At 54.7% G+C, this 4,967-nt stretch overlaps 1 pseudogene; it reads left to right on the top strand.

Moving 5' to 3' along the window:
* Window positions 1–1,635: 1,635 nt before the first annotated feature.
* Window positions 1,636–2,614, top strand: LOC132320193 (olfactory receptor 14A16-like; annotated as a pseudogene).
* The last annotated feature ends 2,353 nt before the right edge of the window (window positions 2,615–4,967 follow it).

The raw sequence follows: 4,967 nt of genomic DNA, 5'->3' as shown, positions 1-4,967 counted from the left end.
GGGAGAGAGTGATGGAGGTGTTGAAGTTGGACAAGACACCGAGACTCCAGGAGCATTGCACTGAGAGATGGATAGGTCTGCAAGGAACCTCATCTAGTCCCCCTAAGGCACTGCTCAGCCTACAGACAGCACGAGAGCATCACCTCGGTGGTCTCTGTGGGACTTGTTTGAGCTGCTCCTTAGCTTCTGCACACACAGAGATGCCGCTGGGCAGTGCCCTGCTGCCAGGAGGTGTCTGCAGGGCAGAGCTGAGCACACAGCGGGTGCGTTGGGGTCTCTGAGCACTGGCAGGGAGCAGACACATGGGGACAGAGAAATAGCTCCTTTCGGGGAGAACTCCAGGCAGCAGAGACACAGGCAGGGAGGGAGAGGGAGCTACTCTCAGAAAGACTGTGGGAGGGGGAACTGGGTACCTCCCTGCCATCCCCTGCAGTGCAGAAACCTCCCCTGGAGCTCACACCACCCCTCATCAGGTCTCCTCTGCCATGTAGGTGAAGCACAGCCTGTGGCCCCAAGGCCATGGGATTTCAGGCTGAGTCACTCCTTCTCAACAGGGCCCCTCATGAGGAGAAACTCCGGAGTACCCATTTGTCTATCCTGCTGCTGTTGACAGTAGCATTAGGGCATTTATCCATGTTTCCTCTCCTGTCCATGCTGCTGTAGTTCCCACCAGAGTTGGAAGCTCTGGGCAATGCATTTTGCAGGGCTGGGAGAGAGCCAACACTCCTTATGGATGCCCCATGTTTAGGACATTTGACTCTTTCCCTGGGGGGCCCTGCTGGGCTGCAGGGTGCCCTCCAGAAGGGCACAGCTCACCCATGGCATCTCTGTGTTATGCAGGAGCCCCATGGAGAAGACAAGTCAGCGCTAAGGCCACAGAAATGCTGCTGGGTGGCTCCACGCAGGCAGCGGCAGTGAGCCCTCTGTGCCCCTGGCTGGGAGGGGAGAGCTGAGCTCCTCCTTGGGTACGCTGAGGCAGGGTGAGGGGTTTGGAGGTCTGCACTTGGAAACTGCATTTCTTTTGCTCTCAGCAGCGTCCAGTTTCTTTTGGGGGGAACACTTGAGTGCCATCGTCCTCCAGCTCAAAGAGGTGCCAGCACAAGGCAGCTGAGACCAGGGCTGATGGACAGACTGTCTGTCCTCACTCTGCACTAAGGGACGGTCCCTTTGCTGCTCAGGACCCACAAGGTTTCACTTGGAGGGCAGTACTAATGCCAAGGATTTCTGCCTTAAAAACACTCCTCAGGGGTGGTGGGGCCACTAGAGCAGAATAAACAAAACGAAATCCTCCCAGCTCTGCTCCAGGGTTGGGTGACTTGGGAGAGACAGTGGGGAAAAGCTCTTTGATATCACAAGTGGATTTAACCATAGACCCTGCGTTCCCATTTCCCTATTGCTGTAGGGCAGCGCTGGCTCCCCCAGAGCCCACTGCTGCAGAGTGCACTGCTGCCAGGGACACCCTCAGCCAGCACCAACCAGAGCTCACAAAAGGGACCTGCCAAACGTCTTCTTGATTAGGGACAGGTGGTTTGGGGGTTTCTATAAGAAATGGAATAGATTTTGCTCAGAGAAATCATTCCTAACTCATTGATGTCTTTTCCTCCATGAACAGGCTCCCATGCCATGAGAGACCAAATGTCCAATGGAAGCTCCATGACTGAGTTCCTCCTCCTGGCATTCGCAGACACACGGGAGCTGCAGCTCTTGCACTTCTGGCTCTTCCTGGGCATCTACCTGGCTGCCCTCCTGGGCAACGGCCTCATCATCACCACCATCGCCTCTGACCACCACCTCCACACCCCCATGTACTTCTTCCTCCTCAACCTCTCTTTTCTTGACCTGGGCTGCATCTCCACCACTCCCCCCAAATGCATGGCCAATTCCCTCTGGGACACCAGGGCCATCTCCTATAAGGGATGTGCTGCTCAAGTGTTTGTTTTTTTCTTTCTGTTGTCAGCAGAGTATTTTTTTTCTCACTGTCATGGCCTATGACCGCTACGTTGCCATCTGCAAACCCCTGCACTACGGGACCCTCCTGGGCAGCAGAGCTTGTGTCCACATGGCAGCAGCTGCCTGGGGCAGTGGGTTTCTCAATTCTGTGCTTCACACTGCCAGTACATTTTCACTACCAGTCTGCCAGGGTAATGTCCTGGACCAATTCTTCTGTGAAATCCCCCAGATCCTCAGGCTCTCCTGCTCAGACACCTACCTCAGGGAAGTTGGGCTTATCGTGGTTAGTGCTTTTCTGGTTTTGGGGTGTTTTGTTTTCATTGTGCTGTCCTATGTGCAGATCTTCAGGGCTGTGGTGAGGATCCCCTCTGAGCAGGGACGGCACAAAGCCTTTTCCACCTGCCTCCCTCATGTGGTCGTGGTCTCCCTGTTTATCAGCACTGCCATGGTTGCCTACCTGAAGCCGCCCTCCATCTCCTCCCCACTTCTCAATCTGGTGGTGTCATTTCTGTACTCAGTGGTGCCTCCAGCACTGAACCCCCTCATCTACAGCATGAGGAACCAGGAGCTCAAGGATGCCCTGAGCAAACTGGTAACTGGACATCTTTCAGCAGCCATAGGCTGCCTACCTTCCTCTGCAGCTGACTCCCAGTGTAGGTCGTGACAGGCCAAGTCTGCCTTTCCTGTTTTTTTTTTGCTTTTTCCTCTTTGGAAGTTGTTGTCTTCAAGTACGTAAAATTATTCCTCCCCTTATGATCCACTCATCTTGTGTGACCCAGAGACTTTGTATAAATGGGGAACTATTTTCTTTAAGAAAATAAAAGAACCTGCAGCAACTTCTTGGTCTATGATCCATCCTCAGCATAGCAGAAATAAATGGGAAATAGAAAGACCTTTCTGGCTGCACCAGCTTGGGGCAGGCTGCTTTGTGCTGGGGGAATCAGGAGCTCTTGAGGACCACAAGGACTAGGGCTCTTGTGCCAGCCTGCAGAGACGGGATGGCACAGAGGGGCTGCAGATCTCTCAGGATATGTGGGACAGGCAAACAGGGGACACAGGGTGCCACTGACCTCCTTGTCCTTGTGGCCCCCCATGTCTGAGGCTGACTCCTCTCTGCCCCCCCAGGGTCTGCTGTGCCCTTCAGAGGGGCTGGGGCTCTGGGGTGAGTGCCCAGAGCTCTGCAGCACCCTGTGGCAAGTAGTGCTGTGGGGCCAGACCAGAGTGGGCTGGGCTGGAGAGAGGGCAGGGGAGGTAGGAGGTCTTGGAGGGAGCTGGGCTGAGCTGGAAAGTTCCTGCGAGAGAAAAACATCAGTGTACAGCTTGTACTGCATGACCGTGCAGGATGAGGGCTCGCATCAGGCGGCTTGTGGTGCACAGACAGGGCTCCTGGATGGGAGCCAAGACACGCAGGTGCAGGAGAGAGGAGGCCAGTCTGTGTCCTTGGTGGCATGGACAGACCGGGAAGGTGTCCCAGGGCCTTTTTCACCTCCCAGCCTCTCTCACCAGTCATTTCCAGCGCTGGCCGTTCACCCAGTTTATGGGTAAGTCTGGCTGTGAGGCCATCTCCATTCTCCTGCTGGGCTCAGTGCCTGCATCGGGGAAATGGCCAGCTCTGACCAGCTGCTGCTGAAGAGTGAGTGGCCCTGAGCAGCAGTGATTGGCCATGTGTAGGCCTGGGAGAGAGGGTCGGGAGATGTCCCTGAGAAAAAAAGTGATGGCTCATGGCATTAGCAAATCCTTCCAGCCATGCCTGAGCCCAGAAATGGAAAGCAGTGGATCTGTGCGGGTGGAGGAGGAAGAGGAGGTTTTTCCTGGGAAGGTGTCAGGAAGAAAGTCCCCTCTTGTGCACAGCAAAGATAAGGAAGATGTCTCCATGTTGTGTGCATGCCTCACCCTGGCAGAGAGGGAATGCCCGCTTCTGGGGGTGGCTGTGTTCAGTTCGCCTCATGAGCTGGCGTTGCTCTCTTCCCCTCCTTAACTGCCCACACTTGGATGGACCACAAGAACCATCCATGATGCTGGAAAATGCATGACCCTCCCAGAGGGAGGTCCCATAACTGCAGGGGAAGCGGGAAGGGTTTGTGAGACCCATGGGAGTGCAGGGAGAGAGCGGGGTGTGCACAGCAGTGTGTGTAAAAAGCAGGAAAAGGACCTGAAATAGCAGGGGCGTATGGGGGGGGGGGGGGGCGGGGGGTGAGTGCTGTCATGCTGAGGTGAAATAGGTTGAGCGTTGACTTTAAAAGGATGCAGGAGAAGATCGATGTGCATCTCAGTGCTGGGATGTGGATATACATAGAGGATTCAAGCAAGTGTGGGGCTGGGACATCTTGGGAGCTAGAGGAGCATCAGGAGGGCTTTGAAGGAAACCGGATAGGTTGTGGGGAACTCAGAGGCACTGGCAAATCTTCAGCTTTGTGTTTGAAGCAACAGCCAGTGAGGACAGAATGACATCAGTAAAACTTGGGATACCATGGGGTCAGAGCAAGGTGGGAAGCTGTGGGGTGGCTAAAATCTGCAGGGAAAGAGGCAGAGGCATAGGACAGTGTAGGACTGTCTGTGGTGGGGATGTCCAAAATGCTGGACCAGGGTCAACAGAACTGAAGTCTTTGTCCTCCCTGTTATGGCAACTGTCTCTTCCCCTGACACCCATGAGAAAACAGTGATTCCATACAGCCCAGAGCCTCATTGCCTCCTCACCCTCACTCCACAGAGCCTAGGAAATGGCCTACCGCTCTCCTGCACTCAGCATCACACACCTCCATATCCCACTGCTCCCAGGAAGAGCCATTAGCATTACATCATGGGGGAAAGGCAGGGGATGAGGGTCAGGGCTTGGCCATCCTGATTGCTGAAAGACATTTAGGGCTTTCACAGCCACCTCCACAGTTGATTTTCCACCTGTAACCAGGGCCTCTGACTTTCTGTTTCATCAGTCCTCAGGGACCACCTCCTTGACTGGTTGTTCCCTCCATGCTCTCTTCAATGATGGTCCTTAGTGGGGCCAACTAACAGTCTCA

This window comes from Gavia stellata, chromosome 34, assembly GCF_030936135.1.
Source record: "Gavia stellata isolate bGavSte3 chromosome 34, bGavSte3.hap2, whole genome shotgun sequence".
Lineage (NCBI taxonomy): Eukaryota > Metazoa > Chordata > Aves > Gaviiformes > Gaviidae > Gavia > Gavia stellata.
Note: the sequence above shows the minus strand (reverse complement) of the source record. Positions and strands in the feature narration are given on the sequence as shown.